Source organism: Papaver somniferum, chromosome 5, assembly GCF_003573695.1.
Source record: "Papaver somniferum cultivar HN1 chromosome 5, ASM357369v1, whole genome shotgun sequence".
Classification (NCBI taxonomy): domain Eukaryota; kingdom Viridiplantae; phylum Streptophyta; class Magnoliopsida; order Ranunculales; family Papaveraceae; genus Papaver; species Papaver somniferum.
Window position 1 is genome coordinate 29,442,701 of NC_039362.1, and position 20,349 is coordinate 29,463,049.

Below are 20,349 nucleotides of genomic sequence, written 5' to 3' on the forward strand. Positions count from 1 at the left end.
TTAAATACATAATAACTACAATTGTCTCTCTGTGGAAACGAACTCTTTCTTATCATATACTTTAGGAAAGTGAAATTATTTTTGACGCATACGACAGCGATCAGTATGCAAACTTGGTTCCTAGACTTCAACAATTAAATCAGTTTGCGAACGGGTGTGCAAACTTAAGTACCCTGACTTAAACTGTTGAATAAGTTTGTGAACGGGTATGCAAACTTCCGGTCCTGAATTCCGTCAAAATAGTTCGTACACTAAGTACACAAACCTTAATGTATCCAGACATGGGTTTTATCTCTCAACTCCAATTTCAATCATTGAAACATCCTTGGAAGACGACAATAGATGTCTCACACAAACTATTAGCTTATAAGCAATTTTCAAGTGATCGAATGATCAATACGAAATATTTCGAGCCTACATCAAATGACTGTCTCACACAAATCATATAAGATGTTACCAGATGATTTTCACATGATCATCTTTTGACTTTCGTCAAGAATAATGATGAACGTGGTTAAAGCAAAAAGCTTACCAACACATATTTCGAGAAAGATATAAGCGAGTTAAACTCAGCTCGAAATATCAAATGTGTATAATGTAAAATCTATATAGCTATACGACTTCCGTCTCAATAAGAGATAGAATAGATTAGACTTCTGAGTGATGGATGAGTTCAAGTCTCCACATACCTTTTATTGATGAAGTTCCACAAGCTCCCCTTGTAGTTCTTCGTCTTCAATCGATGAACTCCATGAAGTATAAAGATCAACTACACATTCTATCCTAATCCGAGACATAGCTATAAGTAGACTAGAAATCAAGACTTATAGTTTTGACAACTAAACTTGACAAACAAGCTCGAGATAGCAACGCTTGCGAGTTCGACCGAGCATTGCTCTAACAAGCTCCCCCTTTGTCAATTTTAGTGACAAAACTATCAATACATATGGATTACAAAATAAATAAACTTTGTAGCTTCTCATCCAAATGCTTGGTTTCCTTGGTTCTTCAACATTCCTTGAACTCTTCGTCACTCCAAGTACTCGAGTGATTCTGAACGTGTTCAACTCGGTATCATAGTTGTTGAAGATCCGTAGCCATAACAATAAGAAAACAATTGTTCTCAATTATTGTTATACAGTATCATAGTATTATTACACAACATCAAAGTTCAATTGTATCACAACTTTGACAATAATACTACGGTGATATGTATCACTCCCCCTTGATCAATACTTCATCTCACAATGAAAACCACTCCCCCTTACATAATGATCCGTAAATGATCGATGTAGTAGGCGTCAAAAATAATTACACTTTCTTACTACTCAAAATATATTATGAAGCAAGGGCAAGAAAGGATCGTTCCCACAGAGAGGTCTTAGGTTGCCAATATGTTTTTGTTTCTTATGTAAATCCAGGGGGGATTTTCTAATTTTTATATACTAAAATAAAATAATAGCAAAACAAATAAATAAAGCAAAATCAATAAGATTATAATATTGGTCAAGGATTGGTTTTCATTCACAAACATGTATTTGAAACAATAACTAGAATTAATATTTAATCTCAATTTATTAAAAGTCCTATGATACCTTGATCGCAAGAATATCCCGCTAATTTCCTCTTGTCATCAACAAACACATTAAAAGATGCGAATGTGAATTCTACCTAGAAAGTAACCTAAAGTGTAAAAGCACAATTAAGTTTAACTCCCTAAGAGCACTAAGTTCTATGAAATAAGACTAATCAATGCAAACGAACGTGTAAAAGCACTAATCCGTTTTAACAAAGGTTATGATCCACTTGTGACTACTACGATGTATCGCTACAAGCAATACTCACAATTATGCTACTTGTAATCAGGAATTATCACTTTTGCGTATAATAACCCTAAACTAGCAATAGAGATGAAAACTAATTCAATCGATTCACGACTCGACTAAACATGCATTCAAATCATATAACAATATTAAAAGTGAATCATAACCAACAAAATATGGAGACAAAACTAATTCATTGCATAAATATCATGGTTGGAACTCCAACTTATTCCTTAACCAAAAGAGAATTATCTAAGCATGTGAGTGGAGTTCATAACAAGAAGGAAAAGAAAACCTATCATGTTTCTAAACCCTAGAACAAAAGTAGAAGAAGTGATAAGATTCAAAGATAAGATAAGATCCTTTTTTAAAGAATATAACCCCTTCCTTTATATAGCCCTGCCTAAGGCTGCACATGGGCGGGTATGGGCGGGTATAAGCTAAAACCAACCTCGCACCAACAGACTGCGGGTTTTTTTTTCATAACCAACCCCGCACCCACAAACAGCGGGCGGGTTTTGTTACCCGCCCGCTATGGGTTGGGCGGGTATGGGTTTAAACGGGTTTAAACCCGCTTTATATTCAAGTATTTAGAGTAACTTCTATTCTCCTTGATTAAGTGAGAGAAAAAAAACCAAAACCCCCAAAATATTCATATCTAGGAAGTTCACAGATGAAGATTAAGTGTTGAATCTGTTGATTTTTCGATTGTTGTCGATTTCTGGTGAAGATTCGAAGTTGTTGTCGATTTCTGGTGAAGATTTCTGGTAATTGTCGTTCGTAGGTGAAGAAGAAGAACTGAGGAGGAAGAAGAGGAGAGGCCGAACAGAAAGAAGAGTGTAGAAAGTGAATGAGGGTTATCAGTTATCCTATCTACTAGTATTAGGGTTTCATAATGGACGACTAGGATTAGTTTTATCTAATGGTATATAATCTGCGGGTTTTTTGGGCGGGTATGGGCGGGTATTAGCTTAAACCAACCTCGCACCCACAGACAGCGGGTGTTTTTTTTCCATAACCAACCCCGCACCCACAACGGGCGGGTATGGATTAAAAACCCACGGATTTAGCGGGTACGGGAGGGTTTGGGTATCGTGGGCGGGTCTTGTGCAGCCCTAGCCCTGCCTTCATTATTTCCAGATATGAGCCATTTCCAACCGCATAGGCTCATGTTTCTTCTGCTACATAAGAGCCCAAATATCAGAGCCCAAGTCCATTTGAGTAAGCAACTGAATCGGTGAGTCAACTCGGCTGACTCCGATTCAGCCAAGGTTCTGACTGTTCTGCCATGTTTCCGGCACATTCAGGCCATTAGTTCTTCCCTGCAGTTTTATATCATCTGCAACTCCACTGCCTGCAATTCCATAAGCTCGAACCCCCATCTGTTACGGCATATACCAGACTCCCATTTTTTCCACTACCAAAACCATGGCAGCACACACAGCAATACCAGTTCATTTCCATTCATCCTTCGTAGTTCACCCATTTTCTCATGTCTGCGGCATCGTTAAGACCTCCAACCTTAGTAATCAACAACTCCTTTCCTCCAGCCATCATCAACAATAGCAGAAGCTCCAAATCTCCAAATTCCTGTGACATCTTCCGTAAACTCGAGCTTCTACTTCTTTGAACTGAACATATCCATCGGAACCTCTTGTATCACAGTACCACCTTTATCATTCTCCTTATCATCTAACCCATCTCCTCATTCATCTCGGCAGACAAGCACAACCACAAGCTCATGGCATCAGACTCACAACCCTTGTAATCTTCTCAGCTGCACAAGTCAGCTCAACTGTACTCTTGCATAACCACTTGAGCCATAATCCATTCTCTGCAATTGCATTCTCAACACTGACTCAAACCAGACACCAATTCAGTCAGCAACAAAATCTAAGCCTCCCTGCAATATCATACATTCATAATTTAACAACGTCCTCTCGTCATACCACCTGCACTGCAATATAACCCTGCCCATCCATTCTACATGGCTCATCTCAATCTCTCTTCTGTCTGATATATCTCCTTGCTGCAACATCAAGTCACAACATTAGTTCACAGCTCCCTCTTGCATCTTTACCAACACCAGTGCAATCTTCAACAGCAAGACCTAATGTACTCAGCTGCCCCTGCACGGCCAATTCAACCTCAATCATTCAAACCTATTCTCCACTGCTGCATCTTGCATCATTACAACACAAACCCTGTAATCATTGTCTCAAATCCACCAATAAACCCTTGACAAACATTTCTTCTTGAGCTACAACCTCCACATAATAAAATTCATCTTCACTTGCACCAGAACTCATACCCCTTTCGCAGGTTAACACCAATGCAATTCAGACCTGCTCTGCCATCTTCTAATGCTTCACAGATTCCACCAATTCCTCAGATGCAGTATTCAACCTGTACCCACTTGGCCAACTGCAGCAACAACAACATATCTGCCATTACTTGCACCTGCAACTCTGAACTAGACATTCATCTAATTAGTTCATTCAATTGCACACAGCTCCTAACATACATCTATTCCTCATTCCCATTCATTCATTTACCAGGCTGTCCAGGCCTATGCTTCACTTCAAACAAACAAACCATGACAGCAACACCATTCTGCCCATACCCAATTTTCGGTCATCTCTCTGCCAAAGAATAAATTCAGCTCAAACCCATCTTTCCTTATCATCAAATTCTTCTTTTAAACCCTTCAATCAATCTTCCTTCTCTGATTTCTCAGGAACCCTAATCTCCATAATCAAACCAGTTCATGTTCATCACCAGATACATCAGATTCCATCGAATTCAATTTTACCACCAGACCATAACTTCCTTGTGGTATTCTCGATCCATTATGTAACTTGAGCATCAGTACATCCTTTCGATCTTGATTTCTTGTTCATCTCAGCAACCTTCAATACAAACCCTAACTGTGAATCCAAGTGTAACCCATTACCTATTCCATTACTCTCTTCTCGATTCAGCAGCGTAGTCTTCTTCTTCATTAAAGAATCATCATCATCTCTTCAATCTCAGGAGGACACAGTTCAGAGAACATTTGCGCCTCCATTTCTTCTTCTTTCTAGAATTCAGGTGGGTTCGAAAAGAAATGAGAAAGACAATTCTCGTGATGTTAGCGCTAGGTAATAGCCAGAATTGCTATAAACACCCAGAAAATGGATTCGGGCCACCAATTGGCAGCCATCATTTCTGAAACATATATAAGGTTGTCCCTTAACGCTCGCCTGACTGCAGATAATGCTCCCCTGTGAATGACCTTTCTGACCTTTTTACTCCAAATTGAGTACTTTCTTCTTCTTCCGCTCCAAATGACTCCATAGTACCTAAATAACTCAAAAGCAATCATAAGGTACATAATTTACAAGAAAAGTAGCAAACAAAGCATAAACAATAGATAAATAACAAGGTGTTTATAACACCTATCAGTAAACCATATGTATATGTAGTGTGAACTAAAAAATAATTCTCCCCCTTTTTGTCAATATAAATTGGCAAAGGTACGAAAACTAGCGGGATCATAATGGAATTCTCAAAGAGATACTTCATGACTAAAAGAGAACATATCAACTTTGTTTCGACGATTTCACATAGTTAGTGTATTCATCAACGAGTCCATAAAGGTACAAAATAACTCCTACAATATTCCACAACCGCACTCCCCACAAAGATTTGGAAATTAAGCATAAGTTCAATTAAGAACTCTCCCCCATAAAATGTCTTTTCCGAAAGAACAACTAGAGCGACCATACTTTTGAAAGAAAAGAAGGATTTCTTTGGACATTAAAAAATCTCATGAAACATGAATTTGTATCTAGAAAACTCAATTAAATTAACCACGAGGGAACCTTAATGATTAATTTAATCGGAAATGCTCAACATTAAAAAACTTACGGAGCCGTACAGTATTTTCACATAGAAGTGGATCAGGGAAAGATCAATATTGCAGAATATTCAAAGAGTCATTCTATTTTTCATCAATATTTGCATAATGATACCATAGAATTAATCTTTGACATATAATTCAAAAGTTCATTCTATTTTGCATCAATATTAGCATAATGACACAATAGAGTTAACTTTTGACATATATGGGACAATTATTGTTTACGGACGTAAACACACATATCCATAACATTATTTGCAATATACGAAACCAATAAAGATTAATACTGCAAAATCATTTTCCAAATAACTTAGAATTTAAATAATTAAATCTAAAAACATTGCAAGATGAAAATCGTTGGCAATAACTATGTGTAATCACAATATAGGATATTCCAAACCCTAGTTATCCATCTTAAAACATAAGAATAAATTCTCATAAGAAGTTTCCTAGACATTATTTAAGCAAGAAACCAAAAAAATAATCATTTCACTTACTTTGAAGACTCTTCTCATATTCCTTATAATCATCAAGCTCGTCTTCGATTAGATTAATCCTGGATTCGAGATTATTCATCTTGTCCTCAAGTCATTTGGTTCAAGATTCTAGTTCACTCTTCAAAGAACGTACTTGTTCCAAGACAAGGTTCATGGTAAATGAGAGTTTTTCAAAATGAGTGTTTTGGGGTAAAAACTGATTCTACTGGAAATAGTAAATTGGATGTGCCGTCGAGAAACGAATCTAAACCCTAAACAAATGTACCGCACATGAGTACTTTAGATTCGAGAGATCAATATGTACAATTGTGGCCTAAACCAAGAAATGGCAGTTCCAGTCTTGCTTCGGTCACAAAATGAAGGAGAAGGGTTGATCTTAGGGAGGGAAGCGAAGAAGGTGTTGATATCAGAATGTTGAATTATAAAGGTGTGGTTGTTTTATGACTTGTATCAGAATGTGGAACTTGCTTGCGGAATTGTAGATGGGGAAAAACGATTTGCTGGTTTTTACTGAATTGAGGAGACGTCCGTGTGGGGACTCCTTGAACCGAGAGAAATGTTGAACCTCACACAGATGCACTGCAAGAAGGGAGTGTTTTAAGTTCGAGAGATCAATCTGTAGGACTCCGGCCTAAACCAAGAACAATGGTCGTTCCAGAGTCAATTCGGTCACAAGAGAGGATGGGTTGATATGTAGGAGGGAAGATGACAAATGTGTGGGATCAATGGTGATCTGAGATTGTAGGTGTGTTGTGAATTCAGCGTAAGAACGCTCTGAATGATTGAATTTTACTCAATTGAGAGTGATTGCTCAGACGATGAGTTTGTGTAGACGAAATATTGTCTGTAAGAACTTGCCGAGAAAATGCCTTGTTTAGACGAATGTTCGAATGTTCGAGAATTCGAATCTTGTTCCTTCAATCAGGATTCGGAGAAATTTTATAATGTCGGAGTTGTAAACACCATGATCCCATGAAGTGTGACAGTTGATGGAATCAGAGAGTGGGGAAGTGGGAAATCGTGTTAAAACCAGTTGCTCATCGTGCGGAGACTTGGTTAATTTTCCACCCACTAATTTGCTGACTCTTCCAACTGATTGCACGACTTGCTCACATTCTCATCGTGGGTGAAAACACGTGTCGTAGACCGCCAGACCAAAATCCTAGTTAATATCCCCCCATGTGACACGATTGGTATCTTGTGATTGTGGAGTCAGTTGCGGACTTTATGGGACGATGAGTCCATGTATTGCTGAGTTGAACATGATTTGAAAATGTTCTGAAACTCATGAATTAAATATGTCTGCTGAGACGAGGTATTATTATGTTGATTACCTAAGACGAGCAAACTGTGTTGCTAAATTGTTGAATATTGATAATTGAACCAATATTCTTTAATCTGAACAAATATTGCTAGTCTGAGCAAATATTGTTGGTTTGAGCGAATATTTCCAGTTCGAGCAAATATTGCCGGTTTGAGCAAATATTGCTCGTTTGATGAATTGTTGGTAGCAGGACCAAATAAAATATTAATTTAAGATACTGACTGCTGGGTCGAGTATAATAACTAAAAAAATTGATCATGGAATCAACATAAAATTATCAGTTTTTGAATCTGCTCAGAATCATATTTTTGCGGGGCCCTGGATTCAAAAACCCTAATTTTAATGAAATGATGATTTATTGAAAATAAACCACAGAGTGAAGCAGGGACCAGCTATATGGGACGATGACTCCACCAAGTAATGCCCAGATGCTCGAATGAGAAAAATACCAAAGTTTCTTGAGGACCAGTTGGTGAAAGAATGATTAAATATTGGTTTAATCATTTATTAAAATAATGCTCGTGTGAGCGACAAATAATAAAACCTAGCCATGAAAAGATGAGGGACCGACCAAGAGGTCATGGGACCAACTCTTGGTGGCCGTGGGACCAATTGATGGTCGTTTGAGCAAACCCCCAATTGTTTGGAAAGAGTTTGAACCTAATATGAGCAATTGAGCAAATTAGGTTAAAATCATTAAAACGTGTGGGACCGGCTGTTGGCAAGACTTAGGGTCACCCTTGGTCGATCAAGGGGATGTGCCTGTGTCACCATAGTGTCCATGTCTCAGTCCTGAGAGTTTCAATATTTTCCGATGCGCGTTTGAGCAACATTTTGAGAAAATATGCAGAATCCAGGGTTTTGCTGAAACTAGGAAAAATACATAAGATGATGAAAAATAATAAATAAAACAGGGAATTGAAAGGTTTGGGATCGGCCACGGCTAGGGCATGGCCGGCCGACTGAAAAGCACGGTCCCACACTTTCCCAGTTTTATGTAATTTTGCGTATTTTCTCTGAATTGAGGGAAATCCCATGAAACCAGAGAGTTTTATGAAATTAGGAAACTTCCATGAGATGCGAGAAATAAAATAATAATAAAATAGGGAATGATGGAGTGTGGGACCGGCAATGGCCAAGTCACGGCCGGCCGGCCAACAGGCACGGTCCCGGGACACTCTTCCCAATTTTATGTAATTTTCATGATTTTAGAGAATTTTCATAAAATCATAGAGTTTTGTTGAAACCAAGGTATTTTGTTGAAATCAGGGAGTTTTCATGGAATGAGGAAAACAAAACAAATAATAATAAAATAAGAGACGTGTGGGACCGGCTAGGGCATGACCGGCCGGCTAGGGCCCGGTCCCACGAGTTTTCTTAATTTTATAATATTTTTCATGGGTTTAGGAAAATTCATGAAATCGGGGAATTTTCATGATTTTAGGGAAAATTCATGAAATCAGGGAATTTTCATGGATTGAGAGAAATAATAAAATAATGGGGACGTGAGGTGTGGGACCGGCCACGGCTAGGGCATGGCCGACCGGCTGGTGCTCGGTTCCGTGACACCTTTCCCTAATTTTATTATTTTCTTGACATAAAGAAATATCATGAGATTAAAGAATTTCCTTGAATCGAAGGAGATTTGCTCGAACGTGAGAATTTTCATGAGATTAGGGAAAAATAATAAAATATGATAAAATATAAAATTGGGTGTGGGACTGGTCACGGCATGACCGGCCGGCTGGTGAGCCCAGTCCCTGGCGCATTTGCCAATATTATTATTATTTTTCCTTCCTATTTTGCATAGGTTCATCGTCCATTCGTATTTTTGAAATGCTCGTTTGCGCATTCAAATGCTGGTCTGTGCATTATTGCTAAGTACACTTGCACAAATTTAGTGAGGGATTATTCGATGCTCAGATGCCTGTTTCGTTGAATACTTATCACTAACCCGTGGAATTCTGCTGGGAAGAACCACGAATTGAAGTAACGAAATATAACGAAGAATCGTAGAATATTGTTGGATATTCAGGCGATTAGAGATAATTAACTGATGGATCTATACTAGCAGGGCTTCCTATCTAGGAGCATTAAGTATCTGAGAGTAGAGCAATATGAACTTGCTGGAGGATCATATTTCTCCTATAAAGTCAGGGAAAACCTGGTTGCATCCTGAAGACGTTGTCGCTCTATACTAGCAGGTATGCTGTCTAGGAGCCTTCCAATCTTTCGATTCTATATAGAAATAATTACTGAAATTGCTCAGTATTCATGAGATGTGCCGTGGTCTCAAGTGGGAGACTACATATCTACATATACTCAGAGACATCCTTCTCAGTCAGAGGTTTTATGGCATGAGCTTTCATGCTTTATTGAGAGACATGAGTCTCAATACTCATCCAATTGCCGGATCCGGAGTATGCATAGTTAGGGTTTTATAATTTTACCCTTGTCGAAAATCCACCATATACATTAAGTCCCCTGCTTAGTGAGGAACAATCATGTTCCTCAATCAACATTGAATGGTGATTTTCCAGGTACCGACAAAATAAGTAATTGAACTTAGTCATAAGATAAGATGTTACCGGATTTCGACCGAATGAGCAAACCATGGTTTGAGTGAAAACCCCAGTGGCATAATAGAGCATCATCCAGCGATCGTAAATTGGTGTAAAACCGCTGATTCGATGGTGGAACCTTGGTCGATTTAGGATTCACGGGACCGGGCCCATAAAAAGAAATCCTTATTTTTGGAATAGGCGCTCGTTCTTTCGTTAGTTTAAGGAACAAACAAAATAGACCTGAGTCTGATGATATATAAAATTTAGTCTATGAGCTTTCATGAAAACCGAAATTTTATTTTTTAGATAAGTGAGATTTCACAAAGTGGAATAAACTCTCGTTTCAAAGATGAATGCTCGTACGAGAGAAAAGTTTTTTTTTTTGAATAGACGTGTGTCGGTTAGTAATAAAATTTTGTTTATGAGCTTTCATGAAAATTTTTATCTTCGAGCTTTCGGAAATCTTTGAAAATTTACTCTCGCTTCAAAGACAGATGCTCGTGCGAGGGAGCATAGATATATTTTTCAAATTTACGTGAGTTTCACGTTAAATATTTACATATGTTGTAAAATCATGTTTTGATTTTGAACAACTGTTGAAAGTAGACAATTATACATGGTGAAATAATGTCTATATGTGAGTTTTCACAATTGTAGAATGGACGTATATCCAATTTTTGGAAAACCAGTGGATGTTAAAATTCACGTGGGTTGTTCACGGTTTTATGAAAATCAAGTCATGATTTTGAATAATGAATTTTGTTCGTCTTTGCAGGTTTGAAGGAGCGAACAAATTCCCGAGATTATAATCACTACAGATAGTGAAATTGTAAATAGATAAGAGTTACCATTTTTGTAGACGTTGTTGTGAGCACCTTTATTCCATGATTCATCGTTTTGTTGAATCATGTGGTTTGTATGAACGATGTGCTGAAATAGCCACTTTGCAAGAATGACTGCCTCCCAGGATGATACTTCCAAAGATGGTGTTTCCAGAGATGACATCTCTACGGATGAAACTTTAAGAACTGGTACTCCTGGGACCTCTGAGTGATGGTGAGAGATCCTTCATACTGAGTTAAACTTCTGGTTATTTCATTATCTTTACCACATGATGATTGTATAGTGAAATCCCGGATCAATGTAGACTCCACGGAAATGGAAGAAAGTCTACGGGAGAGGAGAACCCAGAAGTAAGGACTACAGGAGGTTAGCAAATGACGTGCAGTCCCCATCCGTTTCTTTGGTGAGTTGTTAGCACTCCTTGTATCATAACTTTGGCCGCGAAATTAGTATCACAAGACCAAGGTTTGTTATTTCTTTTCATACTTTTGCTCCATCGACTGACGGTCTTCAACTTTTTCACGGGAAATAATTCAGGAATCCAACTCTGATGAAGAAGTCGATGTAAGTATCTCTTTTGTGCAGGTGATTGTGGCATCTCCTTGAATGAAATAATAATAATTTTTGTTGATGAATCCAGGAATAAATCACAATAGATAAGAAACATGTTGATGAGGCGCACTCTTCTTTGGGACATGGGAATATGGAGAATTCCCGAAATCCCGAACCGAATGGAGATAAAGGCGTTGTCAATGGAGATTCCGGCATTATCGAGCCTTCAAATGATTTCTCCAATAAGTATATCTCCTGTAATCTCTTCATAGAAATATGAAATTGCTGATTTTGTTAATGAATGAATGAATGAGAATCCATGTGAGTATACGAGTAATTTTGTCGAAATGCGTCACCAGAAAATTTCAGACTTCAGCCTTTTAATAAAAACATTGTAGAGTGTTCGTCCGAAGTCGGATTTTTGCATTCTGCATATGTATCTTCGTGCCCAGAAAATTTCCAAGCTTTGACAAATAAGGTTTTGAGTTTTGAGCATGTTTAGGGCCTGAAAGAGGCAAGACAGTAAACTTCCAGGAGATTTTCAGAGCTTTTTCAGATTGTATGTTGCCCAATGTTTCGGCCACATCTCCTTGCTAGTTTCTTAAATTGTTGTAGAGGACATCCATACGAAGATAATGGTATATGACCCATCCCCATATTCTTCACCAATTTCTCACATCTCTTCGGTTTGTACAAGACAGTGTAAAATCATCTCAGACGAGCTTGCTGTAAAACACTCATGTTGTGTCTTTAGACCATTCGCTTGTGTATTGAACGGTTGGTGGAGGATTTTAATGTCATTGATTCCTTTGATATCAAGACCCCTTGATTGATACATGAGCATGGTGCTTGCAGTGCCATCTTGCTTCTGTCAGTCGTAGAAACATCACTTTTGAAACCCTGGTCACGGGACCATAGCTGAGGTTTCTCTCGAGAGGGGATGATGTAATGACCATGGTTTCATGTCCCAGTGGTAGCATTACTTTTATGATGAATTATTAGCACATGAGAGTATGGTGACACGAGTCTTGGACTGTGAAACTGATCGTCATGATCAGTGGACCGTCAGTCCCCAGTATCTTGTTAAATCTCTCTTTTTGTTTCCCCTTCTTCTGGCAAGACCTAGATAGAGGACCCAAGTAGAAAAATTGATGTAAAGACCTAGATGGTCGAATTTGGAGGTACCTTGATGAAGTACTTAGTGGAATGACCTGGTGGACACCGATCGACTGTGGAAGTTATGAATCCCGCCTAAGAATTGCTGCTTGCATGTTGTATTCTCTGGAAACTGTGGGAGCCTCATACGACGTCGGAATTTGATGCTTGACCCCAACTTTTGAAGCTAATAGACTGAGTTATCACATGAGAAAATAATCACTCAATTTGAAGTTGTATAGGTCATCCAACGAAGCGTGCACATTTGTAATTTGTAATCCCGTACAAATTTTTCAGATTTCATAGACCTGACGGTAAAGGCCGTATCTTTTAGCTCGTATGTTCGATTGATGATCCCTTTTGGTATGTTGTAGCAGAGACATAGAAGAATATCTTTTGTTGAGGAAGAATTGTCCCATTCCTCACCCATTGGTACATTTTTGTAAACCCATGGCCTGAAATGTGTTGTATCTCTTTTGTGGAGCCGATGAGAACATCTTGTAAAAGACTTTGGTATTGTTCCCGCCCATCGCACAAGCTTCAGAAAGACTTTCATTGAACATATTTCATGTCTTCACTCCTTGATATGAATCATTAGTGCTTGGATAAGTCCGCTTCATCGAGCAATACTTCAGAGAATGGTTAGTTAATGAAGCCTTGTCATGAGGATGTTGCTCTTGAGACCGTTGCTAATGCTGAGATCTCGATTGAAATTTCTACCGAAATTCTTGTTGATGCTGAGACCATGAACGGAGTTCCTCCGCATATCCTTGTTGATGACGATACTATGGTTGGAGTTGCTCCAGAGACCGAAAAAGGCTAGAACCATGATTATCGATATAGCCTTTGCTCCTTCATCCAGTGAGCCTTTTACATTCACGAACTAGTTGGTGAGTTGAGCATTCCTAAGATAAAGATGTTCTATGATTTCAACCCAAATTCTCCTGAATATGACTTTACTGTGAAGTGGCTGAATCGATGTTGTTGTGACAGATAACAACAGCAGTCTCCATTCTGGATGTGAGGAAAAAAAGTTCCTTGGTCGTGAAAGGCTTGTGATGTAGAGAGGTTCCATTGATGAAGTTTCATGGAATCACATCAGATTGCAAATTCCAATAAGATCGAGTCCCCAGTGTATGTTGAAGGAGTTTTTGCCATCCATGGATGAATGATGTTGCATCTGCTTCAGAAGTCTTATCATGGGGTAATGAAGAATTATCGATTATAATTTCGTCACACTTTGATTGCGCTGGTGTTGAATCAGTGTGTCATCGTGAGATATTTGTGTTGAAGCCAGATGCGCTATTGTAGGAGGTGTACTCTTTGATTGGGAGTACAATTTGAAGGCTTCTTGAGCGTTGAAGCGTCATATCCCTTGAGCATGTCTTAGGTTTGATCGTTTGGGTCCCAACTATATTCTGTTGATTCGGCATTCCGTTAGTCGCGGTAGTGGGATTCAACACTTGTGCAGACATCAGAGCTTTCTGATTTTTTGGCACACACGAATACTCCTGCAAGGCTATGGATAAATGCCCAAATTGTTCTTTGACGTGCTTGAACATCATCTCAGTAATGAATGTCTCAGTGAGATGCTCGATTCAGAGAAATGTCAGATTCAACCACTTGGTAAAATATTGCTGAAGTGAGATTACCCACTTATAGCGTCTTGCAACAGAGATGCTAGAAGAATTGAGTCCCCATGCTAGAATAACATGTGAGGAAATAAATGACATAAACATGGGAGGAATGAGACTTGCCTGAGTACAGGACCTTTTGATGAATGTCTATGCATCTTTTGCAGGCTTGTTTCAACCTCGTCAAAGTTCGAAATTCCTCCAAGTGCTCTGATGATAGAACGTCCGCCAAACCTTCTGGATCAGAACTTTCTTCGTTGTAGAGATGTGTAACCAAAGGTGCTTTGTAAGTACCATCTTTTCAGCGTGGATCCACGCTCGTCTGAAGGATATGTCATATCCTGGATCTCCTGATTATGTGAAACTTGGTTTCCATCCAGGTTGAACTTATGTTCACTTTGAGAGTGATGTAGCCATAAGTATTTCCGAGCGTTACTTCAAGGTCTCTGATTGAGATGGGAGTATGAGTATCTCCTTGTCGAGTGATGCATGTGGATCTATGGTTTTCAGTGGAATGTTGTTGATGGCGGTGCCAACATCGATCGATGTTCTTCCAAATTCGTTCTTTCTGGGATTGACTGTGGTAAGCAGTCCCCAGTCGTAGATCTCTTGGTCTGTGGCTGGCTGGAGGCTCAAGAGATATTTTCGGAATGGACTTCTTGACATGATGTGGTTCAGTACTGTGAACATGTCTCTCCTTTGTGCCTTCGACAAATAAAGAAATTCGCGTTCGACCAAGGATTGAACTGCCTCTTTGATAGGTTGTTCAGAGAGTGTAAAGGTTCTGACTGGGAGAGGATTCTTGTGTTCTCCTTCAGTCCTCATTTGAATCTATTGTGGATCAACCTTCTCTTTGAAAATGTGCTTCAAAACTCCGCAGTCGCTTGTGGGATGATTGACGAACTTGTGGAAGCGGCAGTAACAAGGACTTTCCATGTTTTCAGTTGGTTCTTCCTCGAAATATGGCAACTTGATTGTACCATATTGGACCCAGACATCCAGGAGTTCGATCACCTCTTCAATGGAAAAAGGAAAGTCAGGTGCTTCTTGATCAGGAACTCTTATGCGTTGCTCAGAGGCTTGTGCATCTTGCTTATCCGTCCTTTGTGCTTTTGAAGCAGCTGAGGTATGCTTGCGCGGCGGTTTGGCTTTCCGTTTGCTCCCTTATACAACAGTGTTTTTGGAAGGCTGGAAGTTTTAATTCTTGATCAGACGTCTGCTACCTCGAGTGTCTCGCGGTTATTCAGCCTTTGTAGCTTTTGTACTTTCCAGTAAAGCGGGCGCAGTAGTTGCTGATCTCTTCGCCGCTTCATGAAGCTCTGAGAAGGTCTGGAAACAGAGATTTTCCAATAAAGCTCTGTAGACCGGGATCATGTCGTTGGTACACAAGTCTACCAGTTGTTGCTTCGTGACGTTTGGATCATGACAGTCCAGGGTCTGGAATCTGAATCTTTTCACGTAATCATTGGGATTTTCATTGCTTCTCTGAAACATTCTTCCAAGATCGGAGAGAGTAACTTGCTCTGACAAAGAAGTACTTTCTGTAGAAGGCGTTAATCATTTCTCCCTAATTGTTGATAGTTCCTGGTGCGATGTTGTTGTACCAGGTGTATGCCCTGCCTTTCAAGGATTTTGATAATTCTTTGAGGCGAACAACATGGTTATGCTCATGTTCACCCAAGGCTTTCAGGAACCGAGAAACATGCTCCCGAGCATTGCCTGTTCTGTCATACAAAGTGAAGGTCGGAGAGGTATAACCATTTGGAAGAGGAATCCTTTGCGTAGCAGCAGGGTATGGAGGCTGGTGACGATGGGCATGTGATGTCTTGTCTTTTCCACGGTTCTCCAAGATGCGTTCCAAATCTTCCCGAGTAATGAAATTTGATGATTTCCGTCTGCAGCTTTGCGGACTTCGTTTCCATCCACTGTATGAATTGGAACTACTTCGAGATCATCATCTGGAGATGTCTCCCTTTCTTTTCCCTTTCCTTGACATTTTGTCAGTAAGAGTTTTGAGATAATTACACAGCTCCTTCTGTGTTGTAGCCATATCGGCTTGATTTTTTGCAAGAGTCTCTTGCACTTTGATGAGATCAGCAATGTTAGGTGGTGGGTTTCCTCTGACTTCCTCAGGGTGTTGGCCGAACAGAGGATGACCTTCCGTGTTAGCGTGAGGAGGAGTAATATCACCACCGCCAGTGTTAGAGGCCGGAACTGTTTCCGGGATATCCTCATTGTTGTTGTTGCTAGTGCTAGCGTCATTTGTATTGGAACCTGTAACTAACCCATACCTAAGACCAGTCATCTTGTGAAATTGTGAGATTGCAACCGAGAGATTAATCTCCAACTGCGGTCGCCAATCTGTAGATGGGGGAAAACGATTTGCTGGTTTTTACGGAATTGAGGAGATGTCCGTGTGGGGACTCCTGAACCGAGCAAAATGTTGAACCTCACACAGATGCACTGCAAGAAGGGAGTGCTTTAAGTTCGAGAGATCAATCTGTAGGACTCCGGCCTAAACCAAGAACAATGTTCGTTACGGAGTCAATTCGGTCACAAGAGAGCATGGGTTGATCTGTAGGAGGGAAGCTGAGAAATGTGTGGGATCAATGGTGATCTGAGATTGTAGGTGTGTTGTAAATTCAGCGTAAGAATGCTCTGAATGATTGAATTTTACTCAATTGTGAGTGATTTCTCAGACGATGAGTTCGTGTAGACGAAAGATTGTGTGTATGAACTTGTCGAGAAAATGCCTTGTTTAGACGAATGTTCGAGTATTCGAATCTTGTTCATTCAATCAGGATTCAGAGACATTTTATAATGCTGGAGTTGAAAACACCATGATCCCATGAAGTGTGACAGTTGCTGGAATCAGAGAGCGGAGAAGTGGGAAATCATGTTAAAACCAGCTGCTCATCATGCGGAGACTTGGTTAATTTTCCACCCACTACTTTGCTGACTCTTCCAACTGATTGCACGACTTGCTCACATTCTCATCGTGGGTGAACACACGTGTTGTAGACCACCAGACCAAAACCCTAGTTAATATCCCCCCATGTGACACGATTGATATCTTGTGATTGTGGAGTCAGCTGCTGACTTTATGGGACAATGAGTCCATGGATTGCTGAGTTGAACATGATTTTCAAATGTTTTGAAACTCATGAATTAAATATGTCTGCTGAGACGAGGTATTATTATGTTGATTACCTAAGATGAGCAAACTGTGTTGCTGAATTGTTGAATATTGATAATTGAACCAATATTCTTTAATCTGAACAAATATTGCTAGTCTGAGCAAATATTGTTGGTTTGAGCGAATATTGCCAGTTCGAGCAAATATTGCTCGTTTGATGAATTGTTGGTAGCAGGACCAAATAAAATATTAATTTAAGATACTGACTGCCGGGTCGAGTATAATAAATAAAAATGTTAATCATGGAATCAACATAAAATTATCATTTTTTGAATCTGCTCAGAATCATGTTTTTGCAGAGCCCTGGATTCAAAAACCCTAATTTTAATGAAATGATGATTTATTGAAAATCAATCGCAGAGTGAAGCAGGGACCGGCTACATGGGATGATGACTCCACCATGTGATTCCCAGATGCTCGGATGAGCAAAATACCAAAGTCTCTTGAGGACCAGTTGGTGAAAGAATGATTAAATGATGGTTTAATCATTTATTAAAATAATGCTCGTGTGAGCGACAGATAATAAAACCTAGCCATGAAAAGATGAGGGACCGACCAAGAGGTCATGGGACCGACTCTTGGTGGCTGTGGGACCAATTGATGGTCGTTTGAGCAAACCCCCAATTGTTTTGAAAGAGTTTGAACCTAATATGAGCAATTGAGCAAATTAGGTTAAAATCATTAAAACGTGTGGGACCGGCTGTTTGCAAGCCTTAGAGTCACCCTTGGTCGGTCAAGGGGATGTTCCCGTGTCACCATAGTGTCTGTGTCTCAGTCCTAAGAGTTTCAATATTTTCCGATGCGCGTTTGAGTAACATTTTGAGAAAATATGCAGAATCCAGGGTTTTGCTGAAACTAGGAAAAATACATAAGATGATGAAAAATAATAAATAAAACAGGGAATTGCAAGGTGTGGGACCGGCCACGGCTAGGGAATGGTCGTCCGGCTGATAAGCATTGTCCCACACTTTCCCAGTTTTATGTAATTTTGCGTATTTTCTCTGAATTGAGGGAAATCCAACGAAACCGGAGAGTTTTATGAAATTGGGAAACTTCCATGAGATGAGAGAAATAAAATAATAATAAAATAGGGAATGATGGAGTGTGGGACGGGCAATGGCCAAGGCATGGCCGGCCGGCCAACAGGCACGGTCCCAGGGCACTCTTCCCAATTTTATGTAATTTTCATGATTTTAGAGAATTTTCATAAAATCAGAGAGATTTATTGAAACCAAGGTATTTTGTTGAAATCAGGGAGTTTTCATGGAATGAGGAAAACAAAACAAATAACAATAATAAAATAAGAGGCTTGTGGGACCGGCTAGGGCATGACCGGCCGGCTAGGGCCCGGTCCCACGAGTTTTCTTAATTTTATAATATTTTTCATGGGTTTAGGGAAAATTCATGAAATCAGGGAATTTTCATGGTTTTAGGGAAAATTCATGAAATCAGGGAATTTTCATGGATTAAGAGAAATAATAAAATAATGGGGACGTGAGGTGTGGGACCGGCCACGGCTAGGGCATGGCCGGCCGTCTGGAGCTCGGTCCCGTGACACCTTTCCCTAATTTTATTATTTTCTTGACATAAAGAAATATCATGAGATTAAAGAATTTCCTTGAATCGAAGAAGATTTGCTCGAACGAGAGAATTTTCATGAGATTAGGGAAATAATAATAAAATATTATAAAATATAAAATTGAGCGTGGGACTGGTCACGGCATGACCGTCCAGATGGTGAGCTAGTCCCTGGCGCCTTTGCTAATATTTTATTATTATTATTTTTCCTTCCTATTTTGCATAGGTTCATCGTTCATTCGTATTTTTGAAATGCTCGTTTGCGCATTCAAATGCTGGTCTGTGCATTATTGCTAAGTACACTTGCACCATTTTAGTCAGGGCTTATTTGATGCTCAGATACCTGTTTCGTTGAATACTTATCACTAAACCATGAAATTCTGCTGGGAAGAACCACGAATTGAAGCAACGAAATATAACGAAGAATCGTAGAATATTGCTGGATATTTAGGCGATTAGAGATAATTAACTGATGGCTCTATACTAGCAGGGCTTCCTATCTAGGAGCATTAAGTATCTGAGAGTTGAGCAATATGAACTTGTTGGAGGATCATATTTCTCCTATATAGTCAGGGAAAACCTGGTTGCATCCTGAAGACGTTGCCGCTCTATACTAGAAGGTATGCTGTCTAGGAGCCTTCCAATCTTTCGATTCTATATAGAAATAATTACTGAAATTGCTCAGTATTCATGAGATGTGCCGTGGACTCAGCTGGGAGACTACATATCTACATATACTCTGAGAGACAGCCTTCTCAGTCAGAGGTTTTATGGCATGAGCTTTCATGCTTTATTGAGAGACATGGGTCTCAATACTCATCCAATTGCCGGATCCGGAGTATGCATAGTTAGGGTTTTACAATTTTACCCTTGTCGAAAATTCACCATCTACAGGAATGTAAGCTATAAGTTCTTGGTGTTTTCTAGATACTTGTGTTGATAACTCTTGTTGGCTGAAATAGGTTGAAAGCCTATTTATACAAGTCATAGTTGAATGTACCCTGATCTTATAGGAAGTGGAAGTAGTTGAGTGATGGAGAAGTGGGGATCGTGTAAAATGTTGAATACCATGTCTTTACTATGAGGGGGAGACTGGTAGGTTTACACCCACTACTTCTCTGCTGCTACTAACTGTCCGCCTTTCTGAAAAAGCGGGGGTCTCACAACACCACCCAATATTACGCTTAGCAATCTTTATGGACTAACTCCGAAATACTTTGCTAGAGAATCAACTAGACAGTCAGACTCAATCTAGATTAAAGTATCTCAAGGAGTTATTATA